Raw genomic sequence first — 20355 nt, 5'->3', positions numbered from 1 at the left:
TCCCATCCCTAATTGCCCAGAGGCAAATTGAGAGTCAATCATATTTCTAGGGGGCTGGAATCACATGCAGGCCAGACCAGGTAAGGATGGCAGTTTCCTTCCCGAAAAAGGCATTAATGAACCAAATGGAGTTCTACAACAATCGGACTCTTTATTCCAGATTTTTGTTGAATTCAAATTCCACCATCTACCATGGCAAGATTCAAACCCGTGTCCCCAGAACATAACCTGTGTCTCTAGATCAACAGTCCAGGGATAATACCAAGAGGCCATCACCTCCCCCAGAGCACACAGAATTAGATGTAACCTTGTGTGGTGTGTCTGTAATCAGTCGGGGTGAAGGTGGGGGAGAAAGAGAGCTGTATACAGAGTGAAAGCAGAACGGATCATTGGTGAGACTTGACAACGAGGGGGACATCATTAAATGTGAGGGGGTAGAGGTGACAATGGGATAAGAAAGATGAGGCATTGGAGGAAGATGGCAATGTTCATGTCAAGGGCTGCAGGAAGGTGGAGGAGAATAAGGAGGGATAGTGCAATCACCTGTATTCTCCATTCTCCTTCACTTCCTTATTCTCATGCTTAGTCCCCATAGCTTCAGTTTATTGCCACACATACAAAGCATTTAGATACTTCCTCATGCATGAGGAGCACTGAATAAATAAATAAATAAAGGCATTGTTCGCTATAACCAGGTATCACATAAGTTTCACACCATATCCAACTGGAGTCGAGCTGGTTTGAATCCACAGGCATGACCTACAATATAGCTTGGCTGCTGTTTAGTGGAATAACATTGACATAACTGTGTCTGAGGAAAATTAGTCATGATTATTGGTCCCAATGACCATCCGGTGACTGCTGTCTGTATGGGTATCAGTGAGAAGAGAGCTGGGATCTTCAGTTATGTTCTCTTGTTTAACTACTCCACTTGTAGTTGAACGAGAATGCTTATGCTCATGGTAAGTGGTTTTAACCCTGGCATCAACAGTCTCAATCTACTGAGACTCAAAAAGAGGAGTGAAGGAGCTGTCTGGGGGTGTTGGTGTACAAGAAACAGCGGTCTGGACGAAAATGAAAGGTTTTTCAGAATTTCTGTCAGTCTGGCAGTTTTCAATCTGAGACAAGGAAAGGACAGCGAGGTGGTGAGTCCAGGCCAGTGAGTCAAGATCTGAAGAGCGCAGGGGTGGCTGGATGCCTGGCTAAATGTCAGAGCCAGGAAGTGCGGGCACTGCGTGTAATCTGGGGCATGAACCAAGCATCGGAGTGTGGCAGAGTGCCAAGTGGCGAAGTAGGGCAGGGCACCGGAGCACCGGAGCAGGGCAATGGGTTGGTGAGCTAAACACTGGAGTGGGGGCTTTGGGATGGTGAGACAACAACTGAGGGCGGTGTGGGATTGGTGTGTCAACAATGGGGTGGAGGGGTGAGATGGTATGTCAACACCAGAGTGGGGTGCGGGACTACATATTAACACTGGAGTTGTGGGCTTAGGGGTGTAAGGTGTGCCAAGTGAGGCTGTGAGCATAATGATGACATCAGAACTCCATGTATCTATCAGCTGATTCACATTATGTTCTAGTTGCACATCAATGATGCCATCACCACCCATGTCCTGGAACAGTCCTGGAGGCAACCGACAGTCTGAAAAGTAAACCTGAAGTGGGAGAGTGTTTAGTGTGCACCTCTGCGTTAGTACCATCAGCTACAGAGATAATTCCCTTCCAGGCATCTGTACCAATCAAAGCCTCAGCTGATAACAAAACATGGGGTGGACAAACTTCCTGCTCAGTCTGGCTGAAGCCAAGCTGAGGGAAGGAGTGGTCAGGTCTCCCGCAGTCTATCTCCTGCCAACATCCTGTGCTGTCTGACAGTGAGACACGGATAGATCAATCTCCACCTGCTGCCTGTGAGAATCATATCTACTGAGCCCCTGGGATTAGACTGTGCACAGGCACTGTTAGAGAAGGTCAAGCTGTCAATACTAACAATACATTTCATACAGAGATCAAACATAATAAGGCAGTTTGAGCCCTGTGCTAGGTAAAGGTCTGTCCTCTGTTAGTTCAGTGTAAAATCCTACTACTGTGACTAAATCAGCATTTGCAACAATAAACTGAGCTTTTGTCAGCCGATGTCTTACTAATACATTGCCACTTTCATACAATTTTACTTTTTAAGATATAGATTCCTACCCACTCACTTGAAGTCTTTGTGTCAACTTTCAATCTTAAAACCATACACAAGGGCAGCAGACACTCGATCTTTGTCAGTTTGAGTGGGGAAGACAGACAGAGCACCGACTGTGGTGTAATGTCATTCAAATTTCCCAGTTCCATAAACATAAGGAACATAAGGGGCTGGATTTTATACCCCAATCCACACGCATAGGCATGGGTCGCCAGGTGAAATGGATACACAAAATGCCATGGGGGCATCATTCCCACTGTTCATCTGCTCCCAGTCCAATTTTACCAACAACATGTCAGTTATCATGAAGTCTACTTACTTGGTGGCCAATTGAGGGTCTGAGGAGAAAATGATGCCACATTGCAGGAAATGTCACTGGGGTAACAATCCAGATACCTGGGCTAATGCACTGGGCAGATGAGTTCAAAACCTACCATGGTGTCTAGTGGAATTTGAATTCAATTCATAAAACCTGGAATTACGAAACTGGCCTTTGCGACGAGCAAACAAAAATCACCAATTCTTGTGAAAAACCTATCTTAGTCACAATGCCTTTTAGGGAAGGAGATCTGCCTTCTTAACCTGGTCTGGCCACAAATGACTCCAGACCCACAGCAATGTGGTTGACTTTTAACTGCGCTCTGAATGGATTTACTTCGAGGGAAATTTAGGATGTAAAATAAATGCAGACGTGATCAGCAACACTCACGTCCAGAGTATGTCTCTGACCCCCACGTTCCTCCTCTCCACCCCCCAACCCTCAACACCATCAGCAAGACCTATCAAGTTGCCTTTGATGAGACCACCCTCAATTGCCCTTTAACACGGCAATCTTCACTATTGTGGACTGGGTGCAGTCCCAGTAATGGTCACACCTCCTGGTGGTACTGTAGGGACTAAAGACTCCCAGAGTTATCAGAGGTGGTACCTCCTCCACAGATGAGCTTTCAACAAACTAAACAGTCTTTAGAATACTGAAGGACAACCTGAAGGAACAGGGTGTGATCAATGCTGACTTTTCTTGTCTGGGGACTGGGACTCTGGTTTTCCAAAATATTCAGAGAAAAGTTTGCAATGTTTTTCGAATTGCAGTCTACATGTGGAATTTATTTTATGGAACAGATACTTGTACCACAAATCATCAGAATTTCATTTGCAATGATTTCAATATAGTAGATTATCACATTCATCAGACATTGTCATTAATCATATAAGAAAGTCCATTGTAAATATATTAGAGTACGTTATTGAATCAACATGTCAGAATATTTTCACGAAAGGTATCAGAGATTATGACACACAGTGTACATTATAAATATATCAGTGTGTTAAGTATAGATACATTATACGATTTAATACAGTTATTTACCTTATTTTATCATGAATACATTATACAGATTGTTGTAAATATAATAGTGTTTATTATTAGATATGTTGAAGTGTTAAATAACAATACTTTAGTGTTAACCATGTTTAAGTGCTATTATTAGGTATTAATTGGGGTTACATTTGCGCTCATACAAGGAGACAGTGATTGAAACAGTGGTACAGTTGCATTAAGAGGTATATGTTTGTAATATTTCATGCTACAATTAAATGTAAGGCTGAGTAGTGCCAGCTCAGTACTATTTCTTCTGGAACGGACATAACAGCAGAACATGGTCACTTGAAGATCAAGGCTGGAAGTTTAAAAAGGAATGGAATATAGTAACCATTGTGAAAGAAAAAAGCACATAAACTATCAGTGTAGGAATACTATCTGATGTTTCGGGTGTATGAAGCCGTCAGCTTGTGGAAGAAGGAAGTGGATATATGAATGAAGTGGAGGTGTGTCAATGTTTTAACCAGAGAGGAAACAAGGTATGGCCTTGATATTGTCATTCTCTATCAAATGTAAAATAAGAAATAAAGTATTTCAAAGCCAGATGTCCAATAGTTGGATACCGATGAAGGTTTAGATCTTCTGTTTGAGTCTTTAGATTTTATAAGAACACTGATCTGTGAAGCACAGATAAACTTTAACAGATTTTGGAATACAGGTGGTTATTTAGTGGAGAAATATACCATAGTTTTTACAGACTGTGTGTCATCTATTAATTCACTTGACTAAATGATTAGCACGTTATTCAGAATGTGGCCAACACTGTGCGTTCAATTTCTGGTCCAAGACCAGCACCTGAAGAAGGAGCTGTGCTCTGTAAGCTTGGGCTTTCAAATAAACCTGTTGGACCATAATCCGGTGTCATGTGATTTTTGACTTTGTCCACCCCAGTCCAGCACCGGCTCCTCCACATGTTCCAGCTGAGATAGGCCTGGGACCTGCTACTTCACCTGTCCCTGTAAGTGGAAGGCAGTGGCAAACCATTCCTGACAAAACACAGCCAAGAGGAACAGCTCAGGCTGAGATATCAGCAGACAATGAACGAAGGACCTGCCTTCAGGTGGAGCACTCATCAAAACGATTTTACAAACTGCATGAAATATTAAGGGAATTGAGTTCAGAGATCCCAGGTTCAGTTGCTGGATTGTCGTCAAATATGGGCAGGCAGCCGGTTCAAACTAGCACTTGGAGAATGAGACTGTGATGAATCAGATGTGTGTTTCCCTTAAAAAAGATTTGGGTAAAAAGACTTTTCCTGTCAGTTTTGATGGAGCAAATGATACATTCTATATTAAGACAGAGAGTTGTAGATACGATGGTATCCAGATTTTGAAATGGTCCAGATATTGCATGGGGGCATCAATACAATGCATGAACTGAATGCAGTCATAATGAATACAAAAGCACCTTTTACAGATCTGGGTTGGAAACAAGGGCTGGAGGGAAGAGCTGATAGCTAGTGGTGGCTTTCAGTAACCATCAACTGCTAAATGCCAGGTCTTCTTGTCAGCAGCCTTCTGGGTCCACTTGGCAGGCTGCTGGCAAACCCAATGTGGTTTTGCTGGGCTGTCTTTGGGTGGCATGAGAAAGCTATGCTAATTCCTGAACCACCACCGCACTGCAGTCATCTCAAGGTTAATGGGTGCACATGGAGACATTAACAGACCTATTTGATATCCACTCCCTGTGCCAACTGAGAATCCCACACCAGCCCCTTCTGCTTTCATTGAGGAAAGGTTTACAGCTGCTGGAGTCTTTCATAGGGCTTCATCCACCATTTATGAGGTTGGGTACCTTGCTCCCTGCATTAATTCAAGCTCTATTTTATAATTATATCAGACTGTGCATGCTACAAATTTATCAGTGTTCATGTTAGAAATATATCAATGGGTTCAATATGATTACATCAGAGTGCCAATATCAAGTGTATATCAAAATATGCATCATAAATATCACAAAAGCTTTAATGTAGGCTGCTATGGAAAGTTAGATTGCATGGAATCAAGGACAGGCTGGCAAATTGGATAAATAATTGGCTTGATGGTAGGAAGCAGAGGGTGATAGTGGAGGGATAGTGGAGGCCTGTGACTAATGGAGTGCCTCAGGGGTTGGTTGCTGGGCCCAGTACTGCTTGTTATCTGCATCAATGATTTGGATGAGAATGTACAAGGCATGATTCATAAGTTTGCTGATGACACTAAAATAGGTGGTATCGTGGACAGTGAGGAAGATTATCAGAAATTGCAATAGGACCTTGATCAGCTGGGGAAGTGGGCCGGGAAATGGCAAATGGAGTTTAATAGAGATAGGTGTGAGGTCTTGCATTTTGGAAAGTCAAATCAAGGTAGGAGTTTAATGGTGAATGGTAGGGCCTTGAAGAATGTAGTGGAACAGAGGGATCTTGGAGTTCAGGTGCATGGTTCTCTGAAAGTAAAGTCACAGGCAGACAGGGCAGTGAAGGTGGCTTTTGCCACACTGGCTTTCATCAGTCAGGGCATTGAGTATAAAAGTTGGGAAGTTACATTGCAGTTATACAGGATGTTGGTGAGGCCGCACTTGGAGTATTGCGTTCAGTTTTGATTCACCTTGTTATAGGAAGGATGTTATTAAACTGGAAGGAGGCAGAAGAAATTTACAAGGATGTTGCCTGGACTCAATGGTCTGAGTTATGCGGAGAGGTTGGACAAGCTAGGACTGTTTCCTTTCGAGCATAGGAGACTAAGGGGGACCTTATAGAAGTGTCGAAGATCATGAGAGCCATGGATAGAGTGAATGTACTCAGTCTTTTTCCCAGGGTTGGGGAATCGAGGACTAGAGGACATCAGTTTAAGGTTAGAGGAGAAAGAATAAAAGGGAGCCTAAGGGGCAACTTTTTTACACAGAGGGTGGTACGCAGATGGAATGAACTGCCAGCGGAAGTATACGTGGAAAGGAAAGGTTTAGAAGGATATGGGCCAAGTGCAGGGAAATGGGGTTAGCGTGGATAGACATATTGGTCGGCATGGACCAGTGTGGGCCAAAGGGCCTGTCTCCGAGCTGTAGGACTCTATGACTCTAAGTTCCCAGGAATGAAAAGCTTAACATAAGAGGAATTTTTGAGGACTCTGGCTCTATGTTCAATGGAGTTTATAAGGATAAGGGGGGATCTAATTGAAACATACAGAATACTTAATGGACTGAACACAGTAAATTTTGGAAAGATGTTTCCATCAGTAGGAGAGACTAGGACGCAAGGGCACAGCCTTACAGTAAACTGAAGACCCTTTAGAACAGAGATAAGGAGAAACTTCTTCAGCCGAAGAGTGGTGAATCTATGGAATTCAATGCTACAGAAGGCTGTGGAGGCCAGGTCAATTAGTACAGTTAAGATTGAGATAGATAGGTTCTTGAGTATCAAAGGGATCAACAGTTATGAGGAGAAAGCCAGGAAAATGGGATTGAGAAACATATTAGCAATGATTGAATGCAGAGCAGACTTGATGGGCTGAATGGCTTAACTTCTGCAACCATGTCGTATGGTCTTATTGATTATAAATATAACAGAATGTGTATAGTTAAATACATTAGAATGCTCATTATAAATATCTGTATGCCTATGTAATAACTACATCAACGTACACATTATGAAAGTATCAGTGTGTCTATGGTATGTATATTTTGAGAGCTCATTACAAATATATTGGAGTTACCCTTATAATTTATGAAATCATTCATTTTAAAAAAACTCTGAGTCTGTTCGTTTAAGTACAAAAGAGATTCATTATAAATTCATCAGGGTCTCTATGTTATATATTGGTGGTTATCTCAGATGTCTTTGTTAAAAATGAATCAAAAACATTATTAAAAATATATCTGAGGGTTCATCCTGCTCACACCCAAAGTATCTACATTATATATGTTTCAAAGAGCTTACTAAAAATCTATTAGTGATTGCAATAATATGTCAAAGCACTCATTATAAAAATACCAGAATGTTTCTTATGAGTACATCAGAAGGTTAAAACTAAAGATACCAGACTGTCAATTATATCATGGTCCAAATATATTAAAACATCTATGTTACGAATAGATTAGTTGTCAGTTCAACATAAGTGTTTCCAAAAGTTCATTGTAAATAAAACAGCTTGTCAACTTCACACAATATGAAGTCATCAAAAACAGATGTATGAGTAGACCATATTGCATCATTCAAAGTGATCATGGCTGATCTTCAGCTTCAATTCCACTTTCCCACCAACTTTCCTTATTCTTTGATTCAGAGATACCAAAATCTGTCTATTGCAACCTGATTTAAATTCAACAATATGTCAATACTATATATCAACATTCATTATTAGATATGTCAGAGTAGCTATACTATACGTCAGTATTCATTGTTAGATATTTCAGAGTGTCTATGTTATATTTCTGAATTCATTACTAGATATCGCTGAATGTCTATATTATATGTCAGTATTCATTATTAGAATTTTCTGTGTGTTTATGTTATATGGCAGAATTCATTATTAGATATCTATGTTGTAACTGCACCAAAGACTTTATTAAAATTATATCTGAGGGCTCATTATGCTCACATGCAGACTATCTACATTATATATGTTTCAGAGAGCTCATTAAAAATCTATTAGTGTCTGTAGTAATATATCAAAGCACTCATTATAAAGATATCAAAATGTTCCTTATGAATACACCATTCTTCAGTTTGGAGGATTACTAACATTCACTGCTCTTGAAGTGAAGAATTTTCTCACTCTGAAATTATTGTGCTCCTTACTGTGTGTTAATGCCTCCATACTCTACACTTCTGTGTCTAGGACCTGGATTCAGAAGCCTTGCCCATATCTTACGTATTCACTTTTTTCCAAGTTAGGGAAGGTTACAATTCAAGCAGGGGGCAAATACAAACTCAGCAAGGCCATTTCAGCTCAGTGCAGGCTTCAAACAGACTCAATTGTTTCTGAACTCAAGGCTCTGTTCCATTTACAAAGCCATTGATAGATAAATAAGACATGGATAATTGTCACGATGTCAAGTTCATTTAAAATCCCAGCATATTAAAATAAAACAAAAATAGGTGGCCTGTGACTTAAATAAAATCTGTTCCACTTGTTACAACAGCTTATTTGATGACATTATCCTAAGGGCTGCTCAGGAATCCTTTGCTTCTTTTCATTACCCATAATTCTCTCAGAAGGAATGGTAAGGAGGTGGTGCAAAGTTCATCGACTGACAGCTTAAAAGGTTATTAAAGGATTAACTATGATGCATTTTGGGTAATGAATAAAAGTTTGCTTTTTTTTTCAAAGGATTAAGCATTTCAGGTGATTTAAACTTTAGAATGGGCTTTTACGAATGAAGGGTTTTAAAAAGGAATTAGTGAAGGTTCCAGTACAAATTTAGACCTTTATTTTATTTCATCTCAACATGGCTCCTGAGGTCTGCCATGGCCGATACTGGGTAAGATGACATGAAGGTTTTAAGGGCCAAGGGTGGTATATGGGTTGGCATTAGATTGGCATGAGGTTAAGACAAACCTTAAGACGAACAGTTCGGACAAAGTCACAAAGAATGGTCCTTTATGTTGCCACTTGGCCGCTTCTGTGACCATCTCTAATTTGTTTCAGGGGTGACGTTGCCAAATCCAACCCATGCCACCTCCCTAAGCAAATAAAAACATGTTTGACCAGCTACTTTTTACTGAGGCAGGTCTGTACCAAATGTCCAACTGAGGACTCGTTACACAACACTCATTTTACGAACCTAGTCCCAGGAAATGACTCACTCACCTTAATGTTTCTTGTGCTTTTTTCTCTGCTCCGTATTTCATCGTGGAGTACCTATCAGCTCACTGTGTTAAGTGTCGAGACTGTGGTGCTGGGAACGCACAGCAGGTCAGGCAGTGTCTGAGGAGCAGGAGAATCGACGTTTCGGGCATAAGCCCTCTGACCTGCTGTGTTTTTCGAGCAACACACTCTCGACTCTGATATCCAGCATCTGCAGTCCTCACTTTCTCCTAGCTCACTGAATTAAACCCATTTCAAATTAATCAATGACAGAATTAAAAATCACACAACACCAGGTTATAGTCCAACAGGTTTATTTGGAAGTGCAGGTACACAATCATTTATCCAAAATCCTTGGGCCCAGTTGTTTTTTGGAATTTGGAATTTTTCAGATTTCGGAATAAATGACATTTTCACAGAGAAATAAAAAAGTTAACTAACAGCAGACGCAAGTGTAACTAGTATGAGTGCTGAGACACAATTGATGCCTGCCAGTCGGGGGGGGAGGGGGGGGGGGTCACATCACAGTGACGTGGTTCGAGTGGTGTAGCATACGGTCACCTGTTTGCACGCCGAAATGACGCTTCACATTCTATGAAAAGCATTTCGGAGCTTTTCAGATTTTGGAATTTCAGAAAAAGGATTGTGTACTGTTGGACCTGTTGGACTATAACCTGGTGTTGTGTGATGTTTAACTTTGTCCACCCCAGTCCAACAACGGCACCTCCACATAATCACAGAATTGTTATGATGCAGGAAGCTATTCAGCCCATCACCATTGTATTGGCTCTCTGAGCATTTTGACTTTAGTGCCAGTCTCCTGTCCTTTCTCCACAACCTGACACATCATTTCTATTTAAATAATCATCTAATCTCATCTTGATTGTCTCAATTGAACCTACCTCTACCACCAGCACTCCAGCTCCTAACTACGTGCTGTGAGAAAATGTTTTTTTCTCTATCTCACACTTGATTATTTTGCAAAACACTTTAAAACAGTGGCCTCTGGTTCATGACCCTTTTACCATCTACTTTGTCCAGAACCCTCATGATTTTGATAGCTTCGATTAAATCTCCCCTCTGCCTTCTCCTTTCCAAGAAAAACAATCTCCAGTTCTCAGATCGATCCTTACAACTGAAATACCTTATACCAGGAACCACTTATGCATTTTCTCATGCACATCCTTCTTAAATTTAGTCCACAGAACCGTACTCAAAATTCCAGGTGGTGTTTAATAATTGACCTCTATAAATTTAGCGCAACATCCCTGCTCTTGTATCTACCCGTATTAATGAAGGCTAGAAAACCCTACTTCAAACTGATTAGACTTTGGGATAAGGAGAATGAAATGTTAAATAACAACAGCAATTCTTGGGAGACCACATGAGTAGCCTAATATATTTTACTGGCAATTAATAGTGACTGCAAGTAACTTTGGTCCAATGTTCAATATTATAACTTTCAGAGGGACCTTACTATAAATATATTACAGAGTCAGAATTAATTATCAATATTGGTGCTCATTATAAAATCAGTTGCTGGTCAGCATCTCTTAGAGGAGTAGTCTTTGTCCATAACAAGGTTGAAACTTAGACTGCAGGCAGGTAGCTACCTATTACTGTTTATTCCTGTCGTTGTTCTCGTTACCTGCTTTCTGGTCAGTCAACAGGGTCATTGGCATGGCCAACACATTCAGCCTTACATATTAGCAGAAAAGACCCAGCTGTCTTTGCAGGTGACTCAATGTTGAAACATCCCATCGCGGTAGTGACTACCCCTTAACCGGTGCCAGTGATAGTGCCAGCAAATGAGGTGGGACGAGATCTCTCTCTCCTTTAGTGGACGCCAACCCGAATGGGTGGCCTGTTAATTAGCTGCCACTGTTAAAACACAATCACAGCATTCAGCTGTTCACCTAAACAGAGTCAGCTCCCACTATCTGGGAGATTTTTTAACTCAGAGCATCCACTACTCTGTCCACTTCCATAGAGTCAAAAAATGTACTGCATGGAAACAGAACCTTTGGACCATGCTGACTAGGTATCCTAAATTAATTTAGTTCCATTTACCAGCACTTGGCCCATATTCCTCTAAATCCTTCCTATTCATATACCCATCTATATGCCTTTTAAATGTTGTCAGTGTACCAGCCTCCACCACTTCCTCTGGCAGCTCATTCTATACATACAATTCCCTCTGTGTGAAAAAGTTGCCCCTTAGGACCCTTTTAAATCTTTTCCCTCTCACCTTAAACCTATGCTCTCCAGTTTTAGACTCCCCTACCCTGGGGAAAAGACCTTGCCTATTTATCCTACCCATGCCCCTCATGATTATCTAAACCTCTGTGAGGTCACACCTCTGCCTCCAACACTCCAGGGAAAATAGCCCCAGCCTATTCAGCCTCTCCCTAAAGCTCAAACCCTCCAACCCTGGCAACATCCTTGTAAATCTTTTCTGAACCCTTTCAAGTTTAACAACATCTCTCCTAAAGCAGGGTGGCCCGAACTGAATGCAATATCCCAAAAGTGGCCGAACCAACGTCCTGTACAGCCACCACATAACCTGCCAACTCCTATACTCAATGCACTGACCGATAAAGGCAAGCATACCAAGTCCATTATACATATACCAGAAGGTGGGTCCGTCATCAATATATCACAGTGTATGTTTTATTTATATATTAAGGCATTTTTTTATATAATCCACCTGGTATCTTTATTATTAAATATCAGATAGTGTTTCTCATTAGAGCTGTCAGAGTATGTTGTTATGAGTACCTCTCAAGGGTGTTCATATTAGGAGTATTAGAAAAGGTGTCATTAAAATGACGGACACTTGTGGATCTGTACTCCAGCAGGAGTTAACAATTTCAGCAACAGGGGAATTAGATTAGATTAGATTACTTACAGTGTGGAAACAGGCCCGTCAGCCCAACAAATCCACACCGCCCCGCCGAAGCGCAACCCACCCATACCCCTTACCTAACACTACGGGCAATTTAGCATGGCCAATTCACCTGACCTGCACATCTTTGGACTGTGGGAGGAAACCGGAGTACCCGGAGGAAACCCACGCAGACACAGGGAGAACGTGCAAACTCCACACAGTCAGTCGCCTGAGGCGGGAATTGAACCCGGGTCTCTGGCGCTGTGAGGCAGCAGTGCTAACCACTGTGCCACCGTGCCGCCCCTACTGAATTAACCCAACTGAAAAGACAGCTGAAAAATGTGAAATCAGCTTCTCATCACTAATGTCATTTTGAACCTCTCATTAACCATGTTCTGAAAAGACGATTTCCGTCAGGGACAAAAGCGTTTGAACATCTGGATCGGTGATGGATGTGCAATGAAGTGTTACCCACATTGATTCTCTCTGAAGTTAGGCATAGCCCGAGGTGACAATATAGAGTTGAATACCATCAAGCTGATGATTCATGATGTCAGCCCCATTCTGTTTATTTCTGGCTGCGAAATTGGAGAGGTAGCTAACTAGCACTGTCACAGGATGTTAGAAAAGCTGACGTGAGCTGAGCTGGATAATGGAGCAATTATTTGGGTAGTTATGCTATCAGTTAGGGGACAAATTTAGAAACTTCATTTGGTCAGGTGATTACACCACTTGAGTCTTTTATAATGGAAATCTACCATCTTCCTGCAGTTTCCCTTCTCATCACAGTGAGTGATAGTTATTAATGCCTGTTTTACCAAGCACAAAATCGACAATTTGACATTTTCCAAATTGGCTGATCCAACAGAATTGCAACTTTCCCCATGAGTGATTCAGACAAGCTGGGATAGAATTTGGAAACTCCTTGTTTGTGGCTGTGGGAATCACAACGCTCAACTGCCTCATGTCCGATGGAGCAGTGTACAATCCCCATAATGGTGCTTCGCAGTCTTGTAAAGTTAGATATGAGCCGCTGAGCAGTCCAATAGTCCACAGGGAGCCCTCTGCTTTATGCAGGGGTACCACTATTTAAAGCTTTCTTCCACCCCTTGAATGGTTCAGGTGATGGAATTTGCTGACAAAGACTTCCCGAGCAGGAAGAATTCCAGGGAAATAGGTGGTTCGGCCTGGTATGACTCCAGAACCACAGCAATGTGATTGATTCTTAACTGCCCACATCCGCAAGGTTGCCCACATCCTGTGAATGAGTGAGAACAACATCCATTTTCCCCCTTGTTGTTGGGTGGCAAACTGCGGGAAGTTGCTGACATGTTCTTTCTGACAAGGCCCATTGTTTGACAGACCCGTGATGTGCCTGGAACAAGTTTAGGACAACGCATGGCCACCCTCCACTTCTGGAGCCCCAGTATAAATCCCCAAAGCCCTGTGGATTGATGAGTACAGAGGAGTATGCACTTTACAGACTGAGTGACAGATTAATCACTTTAGCCTGTTTTCCCTGCAGCGTCGGAGGCTGAGGGGGTGAACTTATAGAGGTTTATAAAATCATGAGGGGCATGGATAGGATAAATAGACAAAGTCTTCTCCCTGGGGTGGGGGAGTCCAGAACTAGAGGGCATAGTTTTAGGGAGAGAGGGGAAAAGATATAAAAGAAACTTAAGGGGCAACTTTTTCACGCAGAGGGTGGTACGTGTATGGAATGAGCTGCCACAGGAAGTGGTGGAGGCTGGTACAATTGCAACATTTAAGAGGCATCTGGATGGGTATATGAATAGGAAGGGTTTGGAGGGATATGGGCCGGGTGCTGGCAGGTTGGACTAGATTGGGTTGGGATATCTGGTCGACATGGACGGGTTGTTTCTGTGCTGTACATCTCTCTGACTCTATGACTCTAAATGAGGAGGCCACCGCCTGCCTCTGCAGATTTGCCTTTTTTGAGTAAATAAATAAATACCACATAGAATATCCAACAATTCACTGCCAATTTTTCAAAGTCACCCCCAGCGGCAGATCTCTGTCTTTTAAGTATTTTTCAACAGGTTCGTCTTGTGGGAAGAATAACGAGAATCGAACTTTAATTTCTCTGAGGACTTTAGACCCCCTTCCTCAGACAGAGCATCAATAAGGCCAGGGTTCCATAAAAGAACATGTAACTTGAAAACCAGGGAGCAAGAAAAACCACCCAGTGACTTGCCTAAACCGGGATCACAGTCAATGACAATACATTTGTGGAGGGAGAGGGCCTTGTGAGAGGAGGGGGTGGATAGTTATTAAGCACCTGTACCAGAATAGGATAAGAAAAGGAAACCCCCAGATGGAATTAAAAACAAACTAGAGAAGACATCACACTCCTCACTGTCCTTGATTAAAAGCCCTGTAGAAACTCACCGGCCATCTATCCAGCTGCTGTCAGTATCCCAAGGACCCAGTCGCAGTCGAGTGAGATTGACAAAGCCAAGATCATAAACTGCCAAGTGAGAGCCAGCGAATTGGAATGGATGAGACGCAACGCTATTATTTATCATCTGGGTCCCAGCGACAGAAAACTATTTGGCATGAAATAGTGACAACTGGTTAATGGGGATGACATAGCTCTCCCCCCACGTCCCCCCCCCCCCATGTCTGATTGCAGTTGTGCCCCTTCTCTCAAAGGAAGATGCCAGGCATCTCTGCTTGAATTACCAATCAAATTACAAATTACCAATGGACATTCCCTCCTCCCCCCAGCCCCACATTTCATATTCTCCTTGGAACACATGCAGCGTTCACAAACTCCGCATCACCTGGAAGGGTTTGTCAACACGTGGAGTGGAACGTCACTCAGTGGTGGGGTATTGTCTGCATATCATTCCGTCCTCCGAGTGCCTGGTATCGCAGATCCAAAGCTCCTGACAAGCAGCTCCCACTGGAGCTGAGCGTATCTGGTTTCCTTCCATTTGTCCCGATCCCCTGCAGAGGTTACTCACACATGCTCAGTGGCCATTGGGGAGCGCCCACACCTGTCCTGTTAGTTCTTAGTTAATGCGTGCCACCAAGCGATGCCACAGTGCGAAGCTTGACTTTGAATGAGAGGTAGGGAAGAAGGCAGGATTGAGATTCCTGATGGATGATGCCTTTTTCCTGGCTCTCTGCCCTGCGACCAATCACATTTGAGCCAAGCCTCAGTCAAACCAATCACCTTATGGACAGGGAGTTGCTGGTAACATGACAAGAATGAAGACCTGGGTCAGATTGTTCCCAATGATCCCTCCAAACCCAAGCTATACATTGTTTGTTCATTGCTGGCATTTCAAATCACCTAAGCTTGCCCTCAACTCAAGGCCAATTCCTTGACAATGTGGATCAGAAAGACAAATGAGGATTGGACTGCACTTTGATAGTAGACCACTCCGGTGAATCTGCAGCTAAATGTTCTCCGATTTAAGATGGAACTTAGGATGGGTTTTCTTCTTGCAGAGGTTAGAGAGATCTTTGTGGAACTCTCGTGTCCAAACAGCAGTGGAGGCAGGGTCGTTGAGTACTTTTCAGGCAAATTCTTAAGTAATGGAGTCAAAGGTTATCAGGGATGGGCAGATATTTGAAGATGAGCCACAATCAGATCGGTCATGATCACACTGAATTACTGACCAGACACAAGGGTCACAGTGTCCTGATGTTGTTCCTTCAAAGCAGAATGTCCAAGAGTTAGGGTTGCCCGTGTACCATTGAACGTGTCCTGTCCTCCCAGCAGGTGGGAGAACTTAACAATGGGTGAAGAAAATCCACACAACAGGGAAGATAGAAAACAACACATGAAGACAGGCACATTGTGAAAGACAGTCGATCTGGGGAGTGTAGCTCCAGGAAATCACACTGCCATGGTGCCAAATGGTCTTACACATACAGTCGCTGATCCCACATGTCCCGCCATATATTCTAATGGAGAAAAAGTTGACCCCTTTCCTACACAAATCGAGTACATTCAGCTTACATCTCTTCATTATCTTGTCGAGAGTTGGTTCAAAGGATAATTATGACAGACCAGGAAGTGGAATCTGTCCACATGAACAAAAGGAACTCCCTACCTGACCGTTACATTTTAATTCCACTCTCTTAACCACCTTCGTACCTTCTCTTACACTTCTCAGTCAGCTCTGCAAAAAAAGGTCTTGCTTTCCAACCCACTTTATCGCTCCACAAGCTAATGTTGGGTTTGACATTTTAGTAATGGAATAGAATAGAAACATGCTGATAAAGAAGAACAGAATGTATGACTTTGACATGAAGCTTGTGTTCTGACCACACACCTTGCTGCAGTCCTCTGCCTATCTCAAACTGTACAGAGAGGTACAGAATTACACATAGCCCACCAAGGACCATAGGCATCTCTTTACATTCGAGAGACACAATGGGTTATCCAACATTGTGATGGGTTCAGAAATGGTGCAGCTTCATTTCCATTGCACTACCTCAGTGAGTTGTGACATACATAATGACCATGCCATTTTATTTTTCTGTCTGTTTAATTGTGGCCTGAAATGGTAGAAGAATTGTTTTAAAACCAAGGACCTGCACCAGTTTAGAGTTTTCAGGCAGATGGAGAGAGTGCTATACAAATTCCCTTACAAGCTCAATGCACCATGCTTGACGCAGTGGAACTAGTTGGATGGCTTCGGGCCTTTTAGCTTAGTGTCCAGGACGGTCACAGGTCAGAGCTCCCTGACCGCTTTCCTGCCACTGATTGTAGCTCCCCTGGCCAGGGGAGCTGATGCCATGCTGTGCCATCCTCAATCTGTCTTGTGCCATCCTCACACATCCCACATTCTGTGTCATCCAAATGCACCCAGATTGGTCCCTCTTTCTGCTGTCCCCTTCGCCCCCCTCTAAGTGATCTAAGTTATTTAGTTGGTCTGGGCAACATGACTGAAACAGACACATCCTTTTCTAGAAGTCTTTCCTTTCACACTTACAATTTCTCCTCACTTGTCCTATGGCCTGCATATGGAATTCTAAACCCATCTCTTGGTATCCACATTTCAAAAGCCTCTATTTTCTTTCCCTTATTGTCCAGGTTCCTCAGATGCACAGTGACATGAATAGTTTTGTTTTCACCATGTGACAAGCTTGAGTTTTCTTGTTGTTAACACATCCTTCAACTTCACAAAATTACTTCTGGCCACCTCTATCCTCTTCTGACACAGGTATTACACCTTCGCTTATCATTCGTTCCGAAATAGACAAACGTGTGACACCAGCCACTTCCATCTCTGCTCCAGTTCATTCTAACGTCCTCCATCCAACCATCCGCCCACTACGTAAATGCAAATTCATTCTATCCTTCCTTTCTTTTCTTTTCGCTGTTGGTAATCATAATCACCAGGAATCCATTATGAGCCAAACCTCGGGTTCTCCCTCCACGTAAAATCTTAAAGTTGTGTCACCTGATCACCCCCCACACTCCATCCACCTTATAAAGCTGTCAAATTCTACTGGGCCCTGTCATAACGGAGGCAAAATCCCACAGTCTGGCGCTGACAAACTCTAGGACCATTTCCCATAGGCACAGGACTCTCCCTCAGATGGAGCTAATGCCTATTCCCCCTCCTCAGTGTTGATAAATGTTGAAGGGCAAGGAACTGACTTCCTTTGGCTGCTTACGTTTGAGATTTCCAGCGACTCTGCCTTTGTCAATGGTGAGAATCCCTGAAAACACTCACCCCAGATACCTACTGCTAATTGCTGGACCTCACGGACCAGCTTTTACTGTACAGTTTCAAGAAAGGTGAGGGAATCTAGTAGAAAAGCCTTTTCTTTACTCTTTCACAGAACTATGGAAATTAGTTGCCAGAGTAGCAGGAAAAGTCCTGAAAATGCCTTTGAACAAAAAATGTCTGGTGATTACAAATCAATAGCCTCGATGTGACTTATTACATGAACCTTGCCTTATTGTAAAATCACAAATCTCTCCCCGTCACAAGCAAAACCACAAGTCTGTGAGTGAAGTGACAGTAAAATAATGATCCAGGTACTCAGGATTTCAGTCAGTAACTGTGCTACCACTCAATGCATAAACACATAGGTTTTAATTTTTTTTTATCTCAATGGGTCATCTTTACAGAATCAAGGAACAGTCACAGTACAGAGGGGAGATCCTTCAGTCCATCATGTCTATGATGGTTTTCTGCAAGTGTAACACTATTCATAGGATCACAGGATTGTTCGATTGAAGGATGCTGCCTTTCAGCCTGCACTGCTTCTATCACCGAGAGCCAATCTCCTGTCTTTTCCCCATAATCCCACACATCATTACTATCCAAATAACCATCCAATGCCTCTCTTGAATGCCTTAGTTGAACCTGCTTCAGCCACACTTCCAGGAAGTTCATTTCATGCCCTAATTATTTGTTGCACTAAAAAAGCTTTTTGTCACATCACCCTTGCTTAAGTTGCACAGTCACCCTTTCAACATTTAATTTATTTCACTCACTTTCCTTTTCCCTATAGTCCGGCAGTGTTTTCTCCTCAGATACTAACGTGTTTCCCTTTCGAAAGCCCTGACTGAACGGTGGCTCCAGCCCATGCTCAGGCAGTGAGGGCCTGAGCTGGAAGATTCCGAGCCTGGCTTCCCAAGCTCCACTGCATTTGCTGATCTCACTCATCGTTGCTGTGAGGACAGGCTCTGGGTCTCAGCAGGGGTGAGGTCCCCCTTTCCTGAAACGGAGGAACAGATGCACCAAAGATGATCAGTTGGCCGATGCTACTGCGGGCAAAAGGGATCTCCCCACCCTCTGGGACTGTCCTGGAATCACCAATTGGAGATTTATCCACTGGACACCCCTGTAGGCAACCCAAGAGCGAAATCACTTAAAAAGAAAACACTTCCTGCTTGTTGCCTTTGTTTATTGGTTATAATAAGTATTGGAAAAGGGTTGCTGGACAGAGGTTTGTTAGTGGGAATCTGGCGGGGGGGGGGGGAGGGAGGCGTTGGGAGGGGAGTAGGTGAAGAAACATCCCAACCACAGGGGAGCAATCATCGTTCCCAATGCCCGCTCCTCCCTCAGTGTGGAGCCATTGCCTCCATGATTGTTGGAGAGAAGGATGGATGCGGGGGAAGAGAAAATTGACAGGGCAAGGAAAAAATATGACGATTTAAATGCGAAACTTGTTTACTCAGTGACCTTGTGAATCTCAAGCAGAACTCAGCTGTGGAATGGATCTGAATTATCGAGCGCTTACATCACACAGATAAATGATAATCACAGAACGTATGGCCTCAGAGAGAGGAAAAGCAATTTTCTGTTAATTATTTTCGTCTGTTATTATTCCAGAAATTGCTTCTCTTCAATCAATGGAAGAAGGAAAGAAAGGATGATGGAAGTCAAGTTCAAACTGCGGTTGCTTGGCAGCAACTCAAAGTACTCTGCCAGCACTGCTACCTCTGCACAAATATCAATGCGTTATTTTCCATTCAGAGCCGAGGTTGCTTAAAGGCAAAAGGACAGAAGGCACTACTTGGGAGCATGTTTCTTAAGTGGACTTGCTTCTTTGGATTGTAGCCTTCAGAAAAGGGGGCTACAGCCTACATCCTTTCTAGAGCAAGGTGGCTCCCTTCATTGCCAACCCCTCATTAACATGAGCAAGGTGAAGAAAGAAATTGGAGAAAGAGAGGTGGAGAAAATTACAGTATGAAGGAGAGCAAGGAAATAGAAAGGGAAAGCACGAAAGAGAGGTGGGAAAGAAACTAAGAGAGAAAGGGGGAGAGATAGGAGGACAGTGGAAATGGAGAAAGGAAGAAAGGCAGGGAGAGAGAGAAAGAGAAAGAGAAAAAACAAAAAAAGTAGAGGTAGAAGGGCTTAGAAAGAAAGTGACATTCTGGTTTTGGCTGATCTCAAAAAGTACACCAGTTGAGCTGTTATAGTGGGTCCTGACTTCTCAATCATTCATTCACTCCCAGACTGCTGGATGGAGATGAAGTGGTTTTGTATTAGATTAGATTCCCTACAGTATGGAAACATGCCCATTTGGCCCAACAGGTCCACACCGACCCTCCGAACAGTTAGCCAGCCAAACCCATTCTCTTACCCTACACTTTACCCTTGACTAAGACACCTAACATT

General features: G+C 42.9%; 1 protein-coding gene across 2 annotated transcripts in view; it reads right to left on the bottom strand.

Annotated features, from left to right (window-relative positions):
- The window catches only part of gpc5b (glypican 5b), a 554501-nt gene that overhangs the window by 49122 nt on the left and 485024 nt on the right, over positions 1-20355 (bottom strand). The gene's annotated exons all lie outside the window — the stretch shown is intronic.

Source organism: Chiloscyllium plagiosum, unplaced genomic scaffold (genome assembly GCF_037043375.1).
Source record: "Chiloscyllium plagiosum isolate Xiang-an unplaced genomic scaffold, Cpla_swu_hap1 HiC_scaffold_13, whole genome shotgun sequence".
Classification (NCBI taxonomy): Eukaryota; Metazoa; Chordata; class Chondrichthyes; order Orectolobiformes; family Hemiscylliidae; genus Chiloscyllium; species Chiloscyllium plagiosum.
The sequence above is the reverse complement of the archived record's forward strand: the minus strand, read 5'-3'. Positions and strand labels throughout refer to the sequence as shown.